We start from the raw sequence: 22,582 nt of genomic DNA on the forward strand, positions 1-22,582 counted from the left end.
GAACAAGAATTGTAAATACAAGTACCACTGGCATTCATGTGGTGGATGAAAATTCCTGAAAGAAGCATGAAGGGAAAGAAGTAGCTACATGATGAAGGTTACAAATATGTATCAAGAAGGCTACTTTCCACGAAGAAATGAATGACATGACAAAATAAGAAGGAAAGTGATCAATGGTTGTTGCCCTACACGAAAGAAGCTCAACTAAAATTCAAGACATCGAGGAGAGAAGTCTGATCAATGTTCACTCATTGGATTAAGAGCATTGCATCATGCATAAAAGGAGTCCCATGATAAGATTGATTTTTGTTAGATTGTTATGATATAAGATTATGTTATAAAACACCCCTTATTACAAAGGGTCACTTTTTTATCATTAATTTTTTTATGTATAATGCCCAACTTGAAACCATATAAATAGCAAACCTTTCACTTCACTTGTCAAAATCCAAAAAGAACGTCTTCCAAATCCACGATCACGGTTACATTGGGCTCCTAGTGCGGATCAGGGATGTATTTCAAAATTTAAATAATCTCTACGGCTTGGGCTCTGTGCGTGGCGGATTGTGGAAAGAGGTAAAATTCGAATGCATTTGAAATCCCTAAGCTCCGATAAATCATTATCTCACATTTACACAGCAAACGAAAAATGAACAGGGCAACCGCACTTGCAAGCTTGTGCCGACAAACAGAGGAAGAGCAAGAGTATCCCTTTCATGAGCTGGGAGATGGTGGGCAAGCGGAAGAGTAGAAAGTAAATTGGCCTTCCATGGCTGGGAGATGGTGGGCAAGGGGAAGAGTGGAGAGTATCGGCCTTCCATGGAGTAGAGGAGAACAGATTTCGGGTTTGTTGGAGAAGAGCAGAAGAAATTAGAAATTGGAGTAGAACTTTGTGCTATAGAACTCTGTGTATTTTAATACCGTGTTTTCTTTTTGGAGCATGGCCATGCTTACTTGTTTATACCTTGAATTCCGCCTGTGCATTTTTTTTGGTTTTTTTATTTAATTTGTTTCTGTTTTGAAATGGTGTGTTGGTTTAGATTTGGTTTGTCTGGTGTTTGTTTGGTTCTGGCTTGACGAGGTCGGGGTCAAGAGGGTTAAGAGGGAGAGTGACGAGGTCGGGGTCAAGAGGGTTAAGAGGGAGAGTGATGCTGCAATTAATTTAATGGTGAAGATGGGATCGCTGATTTAATGGTGAAGATGGAGAAGGTATATATTATTTTATTTGTTATTTAATATTTTGATGGTAATTTTACTGTCTTATGGATATATTATTATTTTGTAGAATATTTTATCTTGATTTTTTGGGTTAACTTGTGCTGATTACTCTTCAATTGCAGATCAAGTGCAGAGGAAGGAAGAATGATACAATCAGGAAGGAAGAATTACACCACATATGCTCTGCATTTTTTTGGTTGCTGGTGAGTATTAATTTTTGGTTTCTCTCTTATCTAATTAATTTTTATTAGCATTAATTTGTAGTTTCTCTTATATCTAATTATTTTTTATTGGGTATAAGGTAGGTGTGTTTAATAAGATCAGGGTTTAAATATACCTGTATGATACAGAAAGGTGGGGAAAAATTTCATGATCTTTGGTGTTTTTCTTGGTTATTCAATGTCTTTGCGTTTTATTTTTTGGTACTGGTCATTTTCAAAAGGGTTATTGATGCTGATTAGTGCTAGCATAAAACCTTCTAAACTTCTAATGCTTATATCTTATGAAGGAATTTGGTCTATCTATAAAAAAGAATTAAAAAGAACTAGAAACTGTTTGTGAGTAAAATTTTATTTGAATTTTATTATAATTCTTTTTCTCCCTGCTTTTTGCAAACATATTTCAGTCATTGGCCTTTCTTTATTTAGGGTTTAGATACACTTGTACTATGCAGGCCAAATGTTGGGAAAATTTCATAATCTTTGATGTTTTTAGTGGTTATTCAGTGTCTTTGGGTTTTATTTTTAGGTACTGGTTATCTTCAATAGGGTTATTGATGTTGATCACTGGCAACATAAAACCATTTAATGCTTAAATCTGAAGAAGAATTTGGGGTTTCTAGAAATTTTCTTTTAGAAACTGTTTTGTAGATGTTCAATATGTGAGTAAATTTTTATTTAAATTTTATTATAATTCTTTTTCTCCAGATTTTGGTCATTGGCAGTATTTTATTTAGGCTAGTGACCCAGTCCAAGCCATGTTGAGCTTATAAACTAATGGGCTGAGCTTATAAACTAATACTTATTTCCGGGTGAGATTATTAAACATTCAGTGACCTGTAGCAGTTAATTGGTGTGAACATAAAACCATCCTAAGCCCAAAGAAAATTTTGGGTTTCCAGAATTTTCTTTTTAGACTGTTTGAGTTACCAAAATTTTTTTAGACACTATTTGTAGGAGTTCAATAAGTAAGTTAAATTTTATTCCAATTCTATTATAATTCTCTTAGCTTCTGCATTTTGCAAACTGAATTTGGTCATTGTCCCTATTTAGCTGAGTGAACCACAATTGAGGCCATGCTGAGCTTATAAAGTATAGCACACATTTGGGATGAGATTATTAACCAATCATATTCATCAATCTCCATTTATTGGTTTTCTCAACCAGCTTGAGCAAAGTACTTTTAGGGAGCATCGATAGACTTACTAGTCCTAGAGAAACAGTGCTGGTATGCCATCTAAGATGGATGGAATGAGACCTCCCAGGCACCTGCATTAGATGGAAACACATCAGGTAGGCAAAAGCACACTTAAAGCAAGACTTGTATGAAGACATTTAGATTCGGCAACATCTCATTATGCAAGCTCACACTTTGAATTAAGTCCTATTTAGAAAATTATGGTTTCATGGATTTGTTCTTCCCTATCTAAGTGTAAGCAAGTTGCCTGGTATCAACTCACAATAGGTGTGCTAGGGGTGACCTAGCATAGTTAAGGAAAGAGGGTTCAAATACTTATCTTTGACCTATCTCTTTCCAAAATCAATATCTACATTAATGGTTTGGAAAAGGTTGAAAAGGAGTGTAGTTCCTACATTTTCCTTCCTATTCAGTCTACCGCAAACATTTTTGTAGCTCATGCCCATAAAAATGCCTTTTATATTTTTCAATTTTAAGAGATTACTACACTTGTCTATAAGCATTGCATTCCCTTGCATATCGATCTTAGAGGGACAGAGCCCAACTCCTTGCTTATGTTTTAGTGTGTTTATTTATGTACCTAGTACTATCTAAGTGTAAGCAAGTTTCTTGGGATGAACCAACAATAGGTGTGCTAGGGGTGACCTAGGTACTTGGCAGTGGTTAGCACCTTTGTTTAGTCTAAGGCCAGGAAAATCTTAGGTATGTGATTTTTTCTAATGAGTAGCTTCCTTTTTATTCTACATAATATTAACTTTAAACAGATTCACCTGTCTTTGTCAAAAATCAATACCTACATTAATGGTTTGGAAAAGGTTAAAAAGGAGTGTAGTTCGGACATCTTCCTTCCTATTCAGTCTACTGCAAACATTTCTGTAGCCCAGGCCCATAAAAATGCCTTTTATATTTTTCAATTTAAAAGAGTACTACACTAGTCTTTAAGCATTGCATTCCCTTGCATATTGATCTTAAATGGAGAGAACCCAACACCCTCCTTGTGTTTCTAGTGTGTTTATTTATGCCAATGACTGCTAGTATTGGAGAGTAAGAATGGAATATCCCTCTAGAATTCACCCATTAGAAGCAATGATTGTAATTGTTGATTCATAATGATGTCAATGAAAAGAATATGCCCATGAAGCTATGAGCAAGAGGGGTATTCTGGATGGGGTGCAAGAACATCAGGCTAGTAAACATTCAGATGAACTTGGGCATTCTTGTTAGTTGGATGCCAATGGTGAAAAGCTTTTTATTGAGATGATCACCTACTGTGCACCCAATAATTGGGAATGGTGGGCTGATACATCACTCTTAACCAAGAACAGACCAATTCACAGCTTACAATAATTGACCAACAACAGGTGGAGAATGGCATTCTTCTATGGCTGTTTTCTTAAAATATAGAATTAGGTATTATATATGTGCAATTCTTAATAAAAATCAGATGGCCTGAAAATGTATACCCTAGTCTCTTAGGTCTTTTTTGAGTTTTTGTAGCATATCAACAGACCTCTCATCTTTTGCATATTCAGTTGATAATGTTTTTTCCATCCCATTTCTACCATAGATATATGTGCAATTCTTATTAAAAAATCAGATTGCCTTTTTGAGTTTTTGAAGCATATCAACAGACCTCTCATCTTTTGCATATTCAGTTGATAATGTTTTCTCCATCCCATTTCTACCATAGATATATGTGCAATTCTTATTAAAAAATCAGATTGCCTGAAAATGTATACCCATTGCCTTAGTCTTTGGATCCTTTTTGAGTTTTTTAGCATATCAACAGACCTCTCATCTTTTGCATGTTCAGTTGATAACGATTTTTTCATCCCATTTCTACCATAGATATATGTGCAAATCTTATTAAAAAATCAGATTGCCTTTTTGAGTTTTTGTAGCATATCAACAGACCTCTCATCTTTTGCATATTCAGTTGATAATGTTTTTTCCATCCCATTTCTACCATAGATATATGTGCAATTCTTATTAAAAAATCAGATTGCCTGAAAATGTATACCCATTGCCCTAGTCTTTGGATCCTTTTTGAGTTTGGTAGCATATCAAAAAAACCCCTCATCTTTTGCATATTCAGTTGACAATGTGTTTTCCATCCTATTTCTATTTCTACCAAAGATATGGTACGCAGCTCAGATAACATAGATAAGAAATCGACTGAAACATTATTTATGCCCTTCTTGTATTGAATTTCAAAGTAAAAAACTTGTAGTTTACTTTCCTACTTCACTAAAATTCCACTGGGAAAATAAATACTTCAAAGCTTCATGCTCCATTTGGATTTTGAGGTGCTGTCCGAATAAATATGGCTTGAATTTTTCTGTAACATAAGCGTCAACATTTCCTAATCATAGAGCATAATAACTTCTCCTTGTCAATCACAATAGGCTACTGAATTGCATGACCACTGTGTTCATGCCAGTTCCTAAAGCATCATATTTCACTTCAAAAGTATATGAGAAATATGGCTGGGCCTTTTTCATTTGTCAGAAGGTAGCCCCCTGCAACCTCCATCCATTGTCCACTGTGTTCATGCCAGTTCCTAAAGCATCATATTTCACTTCAAAAGTCTATGAGAATATGGCTGGGTCTTTTTCATTTGTCAGAAGGTAGCCCCCCTACCTTCTATTAATCCTTATTGGTAAGATCTGTGAGCTGTGCCATGATGCTTCCAAAAACAAAACTTCCTATATAAATTATCCACATTCTTGGGAGCTGGTCAGTCAAGAAATAAGGAGTGAAATTCAAGAAAAAAAGACTGAAACAGAGCCCACCTTGGATGATTGAGAAAATTATCAGGCTTTAGGCTCCTTGATCACAATTTGATAGGAAGCAAAACTAGCCGTTTTTCATTCTAAATATATTGTCCTTTATACGGAAAAATAGTGAGGGAATCAATTGTAGAAAAACTTTAGTTACTAATAAAGTCATTCAAGTTCATCTTCTGTTATAAGTATTTGACAGATGCTTGAGTGTTAGAGTTTTCATAGATAAGAAGGTAGCCCCTCTGTAGCCTCCAACCAGTTAACTCGATCCTTATTAGTAAGATAATTGAGATGTGCCATGTCTTCCAAAACCCTAGAAAAAATTCCTATGTAAATTGCATATTCTATTAAGTTCTCTCAATTGAGTCACATGTTTGGGAGTTGGCCAATCAAGGAAGTAGGAGTGAAATTCAAATAATAAAGAATGAAGCGGAGCAAGCCCTAGATGATTGAGAAAATTGTCAGGCTTCAGGTTCCTTGATCATCACAATTTGATAGGAAGCAAAACTAAACGGTTTTTCATTCTAAATATGGTGTGTTATTTGCCACAATAATGTTGGGATAAATGGAACTAATGAAGTTATTTAGTTTCACCTTATGTACAAGTATTTGACAGATGCCTGCTTGAGTGTTACAGTTTGCATAGGTAATAAGGGAGCCCTTTTGCAGCCTCCATCCATTTGAATCGATCCTTATTGGTAAGATTGGTGATGTGTGCTATGATGCTTCCAAAACCCTTGACAGGCTATGTAAATTGGCTATGCGAGTCACATTCCTGGGAGTTGGCTAATCCAGGATTAAGAAGTGAAATTCAAGAAATAAAGCTGAAACAAAGCTAGCTCTCTAGATGATTGAGAAAATTGTTAAGCCTCAGATTTACTGATCACAAGTTGATAGGAAGCAAAACTAATGGTTTTTCATTTTAAGTATTCTGTCTCCTTTGCCACAATAATGCCTGTGGGTTAAATGGAAATATACTGAGAAAATCAATTGTAGACAAACTTAAATTACTAATGAAGTCATTCGGTTTCATTTGCTGTTGCAAGTGTTTGACAGATTTCTGCTTGAGTGTTATAGTTTGCATAGATAAGAAGGTAGCCCCTTTGCAGCCTGCATCCATTTAAATCCATCCTTATTGATAAGATCAGTGAGGTGTGCCATGATGCTTCCAAACCCTTGATAAACTTCCTATATAATTTGCATATTCTATTAATTTCTCTCAACTAAGTCACATTCTTGGGAGTTGGGCAGTCAAGGAATAAGGAGTAAAAATTCAAAAAGAAAGAGTGAAACAGAACAAGCCCTGGATGATTGAGAAAATCGTCAGGCTTCAGATTCCTTGATCACAATTTGATAGGAAGGAAGCATAACTAACTATTTTTCATTTTAAGTATCATGTGTGTTTCTGCCACAATAATGTTGGGATAAATTGAAATATACTGAGATAATCAGTTGTAGACTAACTTAAGTTAGTCATGAAGTCACTCAGTTTCATTCTGATACAAGTATTTGAAAGATGCCTGCTTTGCAGTGTCCACTGATTTAAATTGATCCTAGTTGGTAAAATCAGTGAGGTTTGCTATGATGCTTCCAAAACTCTTGACAAACTTTCTATATAAAATGCATATTCTATTAAGTTCTCTCAACTCAGTCACATTCTTGGGAGTTGGCCAGTAAAGGAACAAGGAGTAAAAATTAAAGAAATAGAGAGTGAAAAAGAGCAAGCTCTTAATGATTGAGAAAATTGCCAGGCTTCAGATTCCTTGATCACAATTTGATAGGAAGCATAACGTTGGGATAAATGAAAATGTGTCTCAACTAAGTCACATTCTTGGGAGTTGGCCAGTCACATTCAAAAAGAAAGAGTGAAATAGAGCAAGCCCTGGATGATTGAGAAAATCGTCAGGCTTCCCATTCCTTGATCACAATTTGATATAGGGAGCGGAAAGTATTTTTCATTTTAAGTATCACGTGTCTTCTGCCACAATGATGTTGGGATAAATGAAAAGGTACCGAGAGAATCAATTTTAGACAAACTTAAGTTACTAATGAAGTCATTAAGTTTAACTTTCTGTTACAAGTTTTTGACAGATGCCTGCTTGCCTGCTTGAGTGTTACTGTTTGCATACATAAGAAGGTAGTCCCTTTGCAGCCTCCATCCATTAACTGATCCTTATTGGTAAGATCAGTGAGGCGTGCCATGATTGATCCTTATTGGTAAGATCAGTGAGGTGTGCCATGATGCGTCCGAAACCCTTGACAAACTTGCTATATAAATTGCATATTAAAGTTCTCTCGACTGAGTCATATTCTTGGGAGTTGCCAGTCCAGTAAGGAGTAAAATTCAGGAAATAAAGAGTGAAACACAGAGGCAGATGACAGAAAATTGGCAGGCTTCAAGTTCCTTGATCACAATTTGATTAGAAGCAATTTGTCAGGCTTCAGGTTTCTTGTGTTCTTGGCCAGAATGATGTTGGGATAAATAGAAATACACATAGAGAATGACTTGTAGACAAGTTTAAGTTAGTAATGAAATCATTTAGTTTCACCTTCTGTTAGAAGTATTTGACAGATCTTGAGCGTTACAGTTTGCCATGTAGAATGAGCTTTTCTTTTATAATATTAATTCCTTGTATTTCCTTTATCTATTCAGTTGGACAAACTTTTTGAATAATGAATTACAAAAGTGCAATGTGGTGAGTGTGAATTGAACATGCAACCTTCACATCTTCAGTCTAATGCTCTCCAAACTGAGTTGTCACACTACTGGATAGACAAAGGGGCTTTTACTCGGCACTGTATGTTACAGGTCGAAAATTTTTGTCATCCTGTAAGGGGAATATTCTGTCATGGCCAGTATCAGTATTTGACCCTGATAAAATAAAAACAGGTCAATTGTTGTACCATATGTAAAACATACTGAATGGTACAATGGGTTTTGTAATTTATAATGGGTGTACATCGCTATTAATTCAAAAAGGACTGAATTCAGTATGTCTTGCGATTTGGGCTTCGATCACTGTCCCATCAAGTTACTAAATTACTTACCTAATGATTCGAAGAGTTACTTCCCTGAGTGACTTCTGTGAGCGCAATGACCTCCCATCGGAGAGTCTGGCACACCTTTTTGATAGTTTATGTTTTTATAACCAATTCATTATGAAATAAAAAATCCAGCAAGCAGCGACCCGCTCGCAATCAAAAATTAAATCAAGATGTAAGACACCCATGCATGTGAAAATCAAGAGATAGTTCCGTAGCGCTCAGCGTGTCTCGGCTCTTTCCCCACCCAGGCTGAACACCCAATCTAGGCAGGCTTAAGGCATATTTCTTATGGTATGTCTTTATCTCTCCAATAAGGTTTCCAGTCCAATAGGGAAACCAGAAGGAAATCCTTCAGTCGTTCTCTGCAAGTAGCGTTCGATATAGATGTCTAGTTGCTGTTCGCGTGGATTCAGTTGCGTGGAATCAGTTCAGTTAATCTTTAACAGTTGCTTACCTTGATGCTTACCTTGATTCAGTTGCGCTTACCTTGAATCAGTTGCTTACCTTGATTCAGTTGCTGATATTGTTTTTGTAATGGTGAAAGTTAATTATTGTGTTTTGTTTTTAATATTTAATAGTAAATTTGTGATTGAAAATTTATTTATTTTCTATCTTACGAAACAGGTGTAAATTGACGGAAAGGGGAGAGGGGCCTCTTGAAACAGGTATCAAGAATGTAGATGAGAAGAAATAGGAAGTGTTTAGACTCAAAGCAGAGCTTTGATGCAGAGTGCTGTGACAGAAAGTCATATGTGAAAAGGTAAATTAAATTCTTCTTACAATTTTGTGTGGGACTGAAAAATTATTTTGTATTGCATGATATTTTGAATGTCATTTTAAACAAATAATAATTGTTTTTGTTATTTATTTACTATTTTAAAATAGAAATATTATTAAAACTATAATTTCCTTGTGGTACCAAACAGAGATCAAGAAGGTAAAATTGCATAGAGGCTCAAACTCTTTGTAGGAGAATCACATATCAAGTGTTATTGAAGATGGTATTACATTTTGTAATTGTAAATTCTAGTGTATTTTTTGATGTACTCACTCACAAACTATACTGTTAATACATAATCAGATTTTTCTTTTGAGAAGGGGTTGACCCTTCTCACAACCTTCAAAGATAGCATGGCCAAAGCTATCTTGGAGGAGTGTCATTTTTGTTTGTTTGTTTTTATTTTTATTTTTATGTTTTGGTGTATTTTCATTTTTTCCAAAGGTAGTGTTTATTTGTAAAATTTTAATTATATTTATTCAGATGACTTTTAATGATAACTTCACATTTCAAAATTTGATTGATCATATTCACATTTTTTTCCAGGCAAACAATTGTTTTCACATGATATTCTTATATAACACTTACAAATGGCCACCCATGATTAGTGAAAATAAGCTCATAAACTTACATTATTCACAATTTTTTCACATTTACAAATTTTACAACTACAAATGAGCATAAATGATTCAGTAAAAATAAAATTATAAAATTACATTATTCACAATTTTTTTACATTCACATTTTCTTTTCACATGATACTATATAACAAGCACAAATAATTTAGCAAAATGAACTCATAAAATTATATTATTCACATTTACAATTCTTTCATATGATACCCTTGTATAAAAATCACTAATTTTGAAAAAATGAACTCATAAATTATATCTAAAAATTTTGATTCAATATTAACTCACATTTAAAATAATTTTTAAAATTTTGTTATTTAATAAAAATTAATATTTAAAAAATAAACTCTTAAATTATATCTAACAATTTTGATTCAATATTAACTTTCACATTTAAAATAATTTTTAAAATTCTGTTATTTAATAAAAATTAATATTTAAAATTTATACAAATAAAGACACCAAATTTTTAAAGATATGACACTAATTTCTTTTATAGTTATTAATGTTGAGTTGTAATGTGTTGTGTTGTTGTAATGTGTTGTGTTGTGTAATGTGTTGTTGTATTGTAATGTGTTAAGTGTTGTTTGTGTATATATGATTATACATATGACATTGTGTTCTATATGATGTATTTTAAATTAATTTAAAGTTGTGAAAATTTAATGGTTAAAAGTAAAAATATTGGTTTTAAAAACATTTATACATTATGACATGGTTAATATGCATTGGTTATGAATATGTATTTTGGCTAAATTTTTATTTCTATTATAATAAAAATAGATATGCATGTGGTTTTTAATTTTACATTTTAAAATTATACATTTACATCTCTTCATATAATATCATATTTATTGCAACAATAACAACAATTAAATCCTTAAAAATAAATATATCAATTTTCAAAGGTCATAATATATCACCACATACACATTTTAAAATTGTTACTCTTAACAACTTTCAAAAGTATGAGAAATGCTTTTTATTTTGAAATATGATTTTCTATTTTTGTAGTAGTTTCTACATATTTTAAAAATGTTGCTCCTCACAACTTTTCAATTAATTTTGTTAATCATAATTTTATTATAAAAGTGAAATTTAAAAATGATATCTTATTTAATGGATATATATATATATATATATATATATATATATATATATATATTGTTTTTTTTTTTTTTTTTTACATTATAATATTACAAATTTTTATTTTTTAATTTGATTAATTTGTACATGTTAAAATGATGAATTTTATGTCTTTTAAAAATATGTTTATTTGTATTATTGTAATGTGATATTGTGATGTATGGGAGTAGTCAAATTTTATGTTATTTTTTAATTTATTTAATTTGTATATGTTAAAATGATGAATTTTATGTCTTTAAAAAATAATGAATAAAATATTTTATAAAAATGTTTATTTTTATTATTATTATTTTTTAATTTACTTAATTTGTAATGTATCTCGGTGATTTGTTTTAGGTAAATTGAACATTGTAATATTAGAAATTTGTGTGTATTTGTATTTGTATTAGTTTTTAATTTAATTAATTTGTATATGTTTAAATGAAGAATTTTATGTCTTGGAAAAAATATAAATTAATAATATATTTGATAAATATGTTTATTTTTATTATTTTTTCATTTAATTAATTTTTAATGTGATGTTGTGATTGATTGGGGTAATGTGATTTGTTTTAAGGAAATGGAAAGTTATTAAGAATTTATGTTTAATAAAATAATTAAAAAAAAAAAAATTGTGGAGTGTAATATTATAAATTTGTATTTTTATTATTTTAATTTAATTAATTTGTATATATTAAATTAATAAATTTTGTCTTTTAAAATTCAAATTAATAATATATTTAATAAATATGTTTATTTTTATTATTTTTTAATTTAATTAATTTCTTTTCAAATAATTTTTTTTTAAAATTTGTACATTGTGTAATATTATAAATTTATATTTTTATTATTATAAATTGTTTTTTAAAATGCAAACAAATAATATATTTGATAAATATGTTTATTTTTATTACTTTTTAATTTAATTAATTTCTAATATGATACTGTGATGAATGGCAGTGATGTGATTAGGTTATTAAAAATTGATGTTTATTAAAATATTATTTTTTAAAAATTTGTACATTGTAATATTAGAAATTTATTTGTATTTTTATTAGTTTTTAATTTAATTAATTTGTATATGTTTAAATGAAGAATTTTATGTCTTTAAAAAATATAAATTAATAATATATTTGATAAATATGTTTAGTTTTATTATTTTTTTAATTTTATTAGAGATTATATGTTTGATAAATATGTTTATTTTATTATTTTTTAATTTGATAAATTTCTAATGTGATATTGTGATGTATGTGAGTATTGTATTTTATTTGTATGAATTCCTTGAAATAATAATGTATATTGTCTCTAACTACTCATTTTAAAATTTGATTTTTAACAAGTTCAATTTTCTTTATTTATATCAATCACTCTTTATGTTATAAAGTATGATTATAAATGAATAATATATTTAATAAATATGTTTATTGTATTTTATTTGTATGAAGTCCTTGAAATAATAATGTATATTGTCTCTAACTACTCATTTAAAAATTTGATTTTTAACAAGTTCACATTTTCTTTATTTATATCTATCACTCTTTATGTTATAAAGTATGATTATTAACCTATGGTATTTCTTTCATATGTGAGTTGATACTTGAGTGGTTATTTCCTATAACATGTAAACACACTGATAATAAAGTCTATTTTTGAATTAAATTAATAATTTTATTATTAATTATTAAGTTTTAATTAAATTGACAATTTCAATATTAATATTAATTTTTTGGTTTTGCAAATAATAAATTTATGGTAAAAGGTATAATGATTTTGTGGCAAAGTATTTTTTCATTATTATTATTTAAATTAATAATTGAAATATTAATTTTAATTTTGTAGTTTGGCAAATAATATATTTATAGTAAAAATTATTTTTGATCAAGTGATATATAGTTGAGTCAATTTCAATATTAATATTAATTTTTTGGTTTTGCAAATAATAAATTTATGGTAAAAGGTATAATGATTTTGTGGCAAAGTATTTTTTCATTATTATTATTTAAATTAATAATTGAAATATTAATTTTAATTTTGTAGTTTGGCAAATAATATATTTATAGTAAAAATTATTTTTGATCAAGTGATATATAGTTGAGTGATTCATTAAAAATGAACTTATTGTGATGTATGGGAGTAATGTGATTAGGTTATTAAAAAATTGATCTTTAATAAAATATTATTTTTTACAAATTTGTACATTGTAATATTAGAAATTCTTATTTGTATTTCTATTAGTTTTTAATTTAATTAAATTGTATATGTTTAAATGAAGAATTTTATGTCTTCTAAAAATATAAATTAATAATACATTGATAAATATGTTTATTTTTATTATTTTTTAATTTAATTAATATTTATTGTGATGTATGGGAGTAATGTGATTAAGTTATTAAAAATTGATGTTTAATAAAATAATATTTTTAAAAATCTGTAGATTGTAATATTACAAATTTGTATTTTTATTATTTTTTAAGTTAATTAATTTGATAAATATGTTTATTTTATTTTATTTGTATGAATTATTTGAAATAATAATGTATATATTCTCTAATTTTTCATTTTAAAATTTATTTTTTAACAAGTTCACATTATCTTTATTTATATCAACCAGTCTTTATGTTATAAAGTATGATTATTAACCTATGTTATTTCTTTCATATGGTTCCTTTCATACCTAAAGTAAGTGAGTTGATACTTGAGTGATTATTTCTTATAACATGTAAACATGGATAAAACTATCTTGGTAAAATCTATTTTTTAATTAAATTAATAATTTCATTATTAATTATCAAGTTTTAATTAAATTGATAATTTCAATTTCAATATTAATTTTGTGGTTTTGCAAATAATAATTTTATAGTAAAAATGATATTTAAAAATGATTTTCCAAGTATTATTATTTTTTATTTAAATTAATAATTTTAATATTAATTTTAATTTTGGAGTTTTGCAAATAATAAATTTACAATAAAAACTATTTTTGATTAAGTGATATATAGTTGAGTGATTCATTAAAATTGAACTTATAAAATTATATTTAAAAATTATAATTTTGGCATTTAAAAATATATTATTTAAAAAAATGATTGTACCCATTTAACATTGTGCATAATATAATGTGTTCCAAGCATTCAATTTCAATATTAATTTTGTGGTTTTGCAAATAATAATTTTATAGTAAAAATGATATTTAAAAATGATTTTCCAAGTATTATTATTTTTTATTTAAATTAATAATTTTAATATTAATTTTAATTTTGGAGTTTTGCAAATAATAAATTTACAATAAAAACTATTTTTGATTAAGTGATATATAGTTGAGTGATTCATTAAAATTGAACTTATAAAATTATATTTAAAAATTATAATTTTGGCATTTAAAAATATATTATTTAAAAAAATGATTGTACCCATTTAACATTGTGCATAATATAATGTGTTCCAAGCAAGTTGAAGGTTATTAAAATTTAATGTTTAATAAAATATTATTTTTTAAAAATTTGTGTAACTCCATTTTATAAATTTGTATTTTTGTTATTTTTAATTTAATTATTTTGTATAAATTAAATTGATGAGTTTTATTTATTAAAAATATATAAATCAATAATATATTTTACAAAATATGTTTATTTTAATTTTATTTATTTGTATAAGTTAATAAAGTATATGAATATATATGATTTTAAACTTATGATTATAAAATTTTGTTTTTAACACATTCACATTATTTTCTCTATATCAATCACTCTTTATGCTATAAAGTATGATTCTTAGTCTATTGTATTTTCATATGATACCTTTAATACCAAACATAAGTGATTTGATATAAATGCAATTGTGTTGTTTCTTCCCATGATATATAAAAGCTTAAAACTATCTCTTTAGTTAGAGTTTATTATTTTTTACTTAAATTAAATTTTTTATTAGAATTTTTTATTTTTAATTAAATTAATAATTTTATTTTTAATTTTAACTTTAGAGTTTTCCAAATAATAAATTTATAGTAAAAACGATTTTTGATTTAAGTGATATATAGTTGAGTAATTCATTAAAAATGAACTTGTAAAGATATTTTTAAAAATTATAATTTTGACATTTAAAATTGTATTATTTAATAAAAATTGATGTGTTATTAAAAATGAACTCATAAAGATATATTTAAAAATTATAACTTTGACATTTAAAATTATATTATTTAATAAAATTGATGTGGTATATGTTTGCCTGTATATATGATTGTATTTATGTTTGTTTATTATTTTTTGATTTAATTAATTTGTAATGTGATCTTTAAAAATTATAACTTTGACATTTAAAATTATATTATTTAATAAAATTGATGAGGTATATGTTTGCGTGTATATATGATTGTATTTATGTTTGTTATTATTTTTTGATTTAATTAATTTGTAATGTGATATTGTGATGTATTGGAGTAATTTGTTTATTTTAAGTAAATTGAAGGTGATTAAAAAATGATGTTTAATAAAATACTTTTTTTTTAAAGAATTTGTATTTTTATTATTTTATTATTTAAATTAATTTGTATATGTTAACATGATGAATTTTATGTTTTTTAAAATTATAAAAGAATAATATATTTGATAAATATGTTTATTTTTAATTTAATTAATTTGTATATGTTAAAATAAGGAATTTTATGTTTTTAAAAAATATAAATGAATAATATATTTGATAAATATGTTATTTTTATTATTTTACAAATTTGTATTTTTTGTTATTTTATTACAAATTTGTATTTTCGTTATTTTATTAATTTAATTAATTTGTATAGGTTGAAAAGATGAATTTTATGTTTTTTAAAATTATAAATGAATAATATGTTTATTTTTATTATTATTTTTTAATTTGTATATGTTAAAATAATGAATTTTATGTTTTTTAAAAATATAAATGAATAATATATTTGATAAATATGTTTATTTTTATTATTTTACTATTTTTTAATTTTATTAATTTGTATATGTTAAAAATGATGATTTTTTTTTAAAATATAAATAAATAATATGTTTTATTTATATATAAATGTATATAGTTTTAAACTTCTCATTTTAAAATTTGATTTTTAACAAGTTGAAAGAGAGGCAGTGTTGAATTTTTCTAGAAGCTATGTTGGTTCATGAATAATATGTTTATTTTTATTATTATTTTTTAATTTGTATATGTTAAAATAATGAATTTTATGTTTTTTAAAAATATAAATGAATAATATATTTGATAAATATGTTTATTTTTATTATTTTACTATTTTTTAATTTTATTAATTTGTATATGTTAAAAATGATGATTTTTTTTAAAATATAAATAAATAATATGTTTTATTTATATATAAATGTATATAGTTTTAAACTTCTCATTTTAAAATTTGATTTTTAACAAGTTGAAAGAGAGGCCGTGTTGAATTTTTCTAGAAGAGATGTTGGTTCAAGCCTAACGAATGAGCAATTTGAGTTGGCTAAAGGCTTTCTAATTGTTTTTTATTATGGTAAAATTATATTGATAATTCATTGTTTTACTTTCAAAAGCTTGAAGGAATTTGAAGAGCAGGTATATAACTGCTTTGTGGGATTTGATCCCAAAATAATTGATTTGTAAATACATACTCAATCCCAACGAATGGGGCAAAGATTTCAATTCTGGGCAATCACCAAGACAACAAGGCAGCATTTCCAACAAAGCATTTCCCAAAGAAAATTCTTCCAAACTACTTAGGTTTCCAATATCCCGAGGGAATTCTTTAAAATTTGTCTCTGACAGGATTAATATTTCCAGGGACAGTTGATGTGCAACTTGGCGAGGCAACACTTCCACACTCTTGCAGTCTGAAAGGTTTAGATATTCAAGCGTCCTCATATTTGCAAATGTTTCCTCCAACAAGGTCAAATCGGAGCAATATTCCAAATTTAGATATTTAAGTCTGAATATTTAAGTCGAATTAAATTCCTGAAGGAATTTGGAAGCCCATGCAAACTCCGACAGCGAGAGAGATTAAGGTGTGACCCAAAAGAATCAAGCAGCAACTTCATGGGCATCTTAGGTGCAAGTATTGCAGTGAGGACAAATGACATAATTCCTCTTGTAAAGTTTTGAGATGAATCAAATATGACATACAAGTCACCACAATCTTTTCGATGTGCTTCATTCGTCCAATGGACTTTGGGAACATTGAAAGAGGAGCATAAACATGTAGCTCCTGCAACTCCGGAGATGCGTGCCACACAATATTCATCTTTCAACAGTAAGAAAAATATAGAGATGTTAGCCTTTATCCACAAAACCCTTCAAATGCATTTGAGAGCCTGTGCTTGTATAGCAATTGCAGCAACAATCTACCATAAATTAGGGCGCAAAGTAAAAAACGAGAATAAATACAAAATTGTCTTTAGCCCTAACATGAGATTTTGCTTGCCACAATTTTTTCAATTTGTTTCATACCACTTCTAAAACCCTTATATTCTTCATCCGAATCCAGGGAGGCACGCAAGAGAAGGGACAGTTGTTCCAGCGTATCCATGTCAGGTTTGGTGACTCTACCCTCCTCAGTATGCTTTCTAAATGACGATCTTCAGTTGCAACAAGTTGTAACTTCATGACACAATATGGTTTAGGGTCAATCAACTTTCTGAGACAGTTTCCCAAAACCTCATCACACCAATTTTTGAACCATATGACTTCTTCGTCTGATTTTGGTTCCCGAACGTGATAGAAATAACTGAGGACACGAACCATCCTAATTCCCCGCCCCTCGGTTATTACTTGCAGATTCTTTACGAACAAATTGTCAAACAGCAAATAAAGAAAACAAAGCAACGAGTTTTTCTCTTTCAAGCAACAAAAAACTAAAATAGAGCAACAGGTTAATGTTAGAATGATTCAAGTACTTGCAAGCGATTGTTGCCACAAATCATCAATGTCGTCGGTCTTGAGCAGAGCTCCTCTTGGCATGCATAAGGCAAATGAGGCGAGAATGCGGTTAGGGGTAAGGTGGTTACGGCCATAACTAACCGAAGTTGATGAGAAACTCTGAATAATGATGCATGTGGGAAACAGATGTCAAGCGGAAAGAGGAAAATTTGTGCCAAATGTCAAACAGCAGAAGATCCAGATGTCAGTCAGAGAATGAAAGTGTACACAACTATGTTCATTCAATGAATTTGTGATATTAATGCATAGTTCGAATCATCACATATTTCATGCACATTATATATATTCATATACTAATAAGAATGTATACTGAAACATGAGATACAAAATAGCAAGTGGTATAGAGGCTTGAAACCTTACAACTATTGTCATCCATAGGGGCAATCTGAATGGAAAACAAAAGCAGCAAACTAGTCCACTTAACTACTTCATGTGATATAAGCTTCATACCTAGTTTAATTAGCCTATGGAAACTGAACTACCTAGTAATATAAAATCTTCCTCATACCCAGAGGATAGAGTGGTTAACATATGGGGGTATCTGTGGTCCAATGGGTGATATAAGTATTTTAGAATATACCAGATAAAATAGTTCAATTATAGTGGCTCTGAAAGTGGCTGACGTTGATAAAAATATAAATAGAAAAAGACTATTATATAATGTGGTTACCTCCTAACAGCAGACCGGAAAAGGAATGCAACATAAAGCCCCATAAGGCAAGTTATTTTAACTTCAAGGAAGATGGATATGTTAAAAAATTGAAGTTTGAATCCAAAATTTGTTTGGGAGATTTTTTTACCCTCACTTTCATCCAGCTGAAGCCATCCCTAGATTGGACAAAAAATTCCTTTTACAGAGTGAAAAGAAAAGGAAAATTACTTGATGACGAACTGGTATTAATTATGTTAATGGGTAAAATAACCTATAAGGAAATTCAAAAACGTAGAAATAGTCGAGATGCAGATAAGGCATATGGCTACGAATACCTAAATTGAGATTCATATGGCCATTTATCATTTAGTTCCAATAAGTAGATTTGGTTTAGAGTTTGCTTTCTTGGATCTTGTCAAAAATCAGGAGATAACAGAATCAAGAACATTTAAGTAGGATTAGAAAAATAAAGCCCTGTCTATCTACAGATATACACACATATTTTCCTCATGACCATATCGACGAATACGAGAAGCATCCTTAGAAAGTGAAGAAAATTTGAGTAATGCAGAAGATGGGCGTTTACTTTGTTACTTGAAATCCCAACTTACAAATACAGAACTTGCCTTATCTGTTCCACAGCTCGACACAGCTCTATATATTGAATTGACATGCCAATGTACTAAATCTGAATTTTATGACTCATGGAAACATCGATTATAATGCATCCAAAAACATATTCAAATTTCCACCTCCCCTGTTTAAAAGCTATAAATCTAAGAGTTTTTTGTTCTTTAATTGAGATCCATTTTCTCCTTATCATGACATTTATTTTATCGCCCAGTTTTCGTATATGAACCAGGTCATTCTTGTGGCTATGTTTCCTCTTAGTCGCGAGGCTTCTCCATCGCTTACCTCGCATTTTCTCGTTCCTTTACACAGGAAAATTAAAACAAAAAGTAGATTCTTTGGTTCAAATTTCTGTGGAGATTTGATCAGTTAGGGTTTCTTCTTGTGTAGCAATAAAATTTACAAAGCTTTGCTATAATCCTTTTGAACCTGTGCCTTGTTTTGCAGGTATTGAGCTCACCTTATCTCAAAGGCATTCCCTCCAGCCATAAGGTAATTCAAATCTTTTTCCCGTCTCACTAAGGTCATGACGTTTTTCATGTTTAATAAATTCCGCTAATCAACAATGAAATTCTCTCTGCAAATTTCGAGAAAATGAACCTCTCGATATACTGAAAAATAACACATACAAGAGGTTGAATTTTATTTCAGTATGCATCCCCTGTTAAGTAGGTGTGTGTAATCGTTGTAGTGTTTTTGGCTCTTCTGTAACAAAATTTAAAGGGGACTTACAATCATCATTGGGCTCCCCTCATTACATCTGGGAAACCAAGCTCAAGCTCCTCTGGATCGCCATCAAGCAATGGGCAAGGAACCATGCAAAAGAGGAAGGGGAAAAAAACTCGATCTCCAAACAAAACTGGCACAGTGGAATCAAGAAAAGGAAAGAACCCAAGACACAGAAGAGGATCAAGTTAAAGAAAACGAACTGTATAAGGAGCTGTACAAACAGAACAGAAGAGAGGAGGAAGAGCAAAGGCAAAAGTCACGATGCCTTTGGCTCAAATCGGGAGACAAAAATACCACTTTTTTCCACAACAGCCTCAAACTAAGGCGAGCAGGGAACAACATTGAAAGAATAACAGTGGAGGGAAGAGATCTAAGAGAACAAGTGGAAATTAGGGAAGCAGCGACCCGACATTTCCAAGCTCTCCTAACAGCAGATCCTCACTACAGGGAAAATCCGGATTTCCTCAACATAATGGAGAATAAGATCTCAGAAGCCCAAAATGCCGAGTTGGACAAGGAGATCACGACGGAGGAGATAGAATGGTCAATTCACAGCATGGCCTCGGACAAGGCTCCGGGCCCTGATGGTTTCACAGTGGCCTTTTACAGAACTCACTGGGATATTATCAAGAAGGACTACATCAGAATGGCAAAAAACTTCTTCACAAAAGGTAAAATGGGCAACAGCATAAAATCCTCCCATCTAGCCCTTATCCCTAAAGACCCCAATCCTCAAACATTTGATCGTTTCCGCCCTATATCCTTGTGTAATGTCTCCTATAAAATCATCACTAAGATCTTAGCAAACAGGCTAAAAAAACTCCTCCCTTTCCTCATCTCCGAGAACCAAGGAGGCTTCGTCCCTAGGAGACAAATAACGGATAATGTCATCCTTATTCAGGAGGCAATTCACAACAGCCTATCTAGAAAGGAAAGGGGCATGATCATTAAGCTCGATATGGCAAACGCCTTTGACCGGGTTAACCATTCATTCCTTCAGGCAGTTCTAAAGAAATTTGGCATCTCCGAGTTCTTCATCAGCAGGGTAATGGAATGTATTTCCTACAATTGGACAGCTCCTCTCATTAATGGCAGGCCCAGCAGAGCTTTCAAAAGTTCAAGAGGCTTGAGGCAAGGATGCCCGCTATCCCCCTTCCTCTACATCATCATGGCTGAAACTCTAAGCTTGCACCTGGAGAATATGCGCAAATCAAAGGAAATAACAGGGGTTGTGATGTATTGGAGTAATTTGTTTATTTTAAGTAAATTGAAGGTGATTAAAAAATGATGTTTAATAAAATACTTTTTTTTTAAAGAATTTGTATTTTTATTATTTTATTATTTAAATTAATTTGTATATGTTAACATGATGAATTTTATGTTTTTTAAAATTATAAAAGAATAATATATTTGATAAATATGTTTATTTTTAATTTAATTAATTTGTATATGTTAAAATAAGGAATTTTATGTTTTTAAAAAATATAAATGAATAATATATTTGATAAATATGTTATTTTTATTATTTTACAAATTTGTATTTTTTGTTATTTTATTACAAATTTGTATTTTCGTTATTTTATTAATTTAATTAATTTGTATAGGTTGAAAAGATGAATTTTATGTTTTTTAAAATTATAAATGAATAATATGTTTATTTTTATTATTATTTTTTAATTTGTATATGTTAAAATAATGAATTTTATGTTTTTTAAAAATATAAATGAATAATATATTTGATAAATATGTTTATTTTTATTATTTTACTATTTTTTAATTTTATTAATTTGTATATGTTAAAAATGATGATTTTTTTTAAAATATAAATAAATAATATGTTTTATTTATATATAAATGTATATAGTTTTAAACTTCTCATTTTAAAATTTGATTTTTAACAAGTTGAAAGAGAGGCCGTGTTGAATTTTTCTAGAAGCGATGTTGGTTCATGAATAATATGTTTATTTTTATTATTATTTTTTAATTTGTATATGTTAAAATAATGAATTTTATGTTTTTTAAAAATATAAATGAATAATATATTTGATAAATATGTTTATTTTTATTATTTTACTATTTTTTAATTTTATTAATTTGTATATGTTAAAAATGATGATTTTTTTTAAAATATAAATAAATAATATGTTTTATTTATATATAATTGTATATAGTTTTAAACTTCTCATTTTAAAATTTGATTTTTAACAAGTTGAAAGAGAGGCCGTGTTGAATTTTTCTAGAAGAGATGTTGGTTCAAGCCTAACGAATGAGCAATTTGAGTTGGCTAAAGGCTTTCTAATTGTTTTTTATTATGGTAAAATTATATTGATAATTCATTGGTTTTACTTTCAAAAGCTTGAAGGAATTTGAAGAGCAGGTATATAACTGCTTTGTGGGATTTGATCCCAAAATAATTGATTTGTAAATACATACTCAATCCCAACGAATGGGGCAAAGATTTCAATTCTGGGCAATCACCAAGACAACAAGGCAGCATTTCCAACAAACCATTTCCCAAAGAAAATTCTTCCAAACTACTTAGGTTTCCAATATCCCGAGGGAATTCTTTAAAATTTGTATCTGACAGGATTAATATTTCCAGGGACAGTTGATGTGCAACTTGGCG

The 22,582-nt window shown here is 29.0% G+C and overlaps 1 long non-coding RNA gene across 1 annotated transcript; it reads left to right on the forward strand.

Annotated features, from left to right (window-relative positions):
- Positions 1-764: 764 nt before the first annotated feature.
- Positions 765-9,712, forward strand: LOC149145617 (uncharacterized). Its single transcript, XR_016264803.1, has 4 exons — positions 765-1,209; positions 1,341-1,421; positions 9,087-9,222; positions 9,389-9,712. It is a non-coding gene; the product is annotated as an uncharacterized LOC149145617 (long non-coding RNA).
- The last annotated feature ends 12,870 nt before the right edge of the window (positions 9,713-22,582 follow it).

The sequence above is a fragment of the Pinus tabuliformis genome, chromosome X (genome assembly GCF_031772625.1).
Source record: "Pinus tabuliformis cultivar Carrire ecotype Pingquan chromosome X, CPIR1, whole genome shotgun sequence".
NCBI lineage: Eukaryota > Viridiplantae > Streptophyta > Pinopsida > Pinales > Pinaceae > Pinus > Pinus tabuliformis.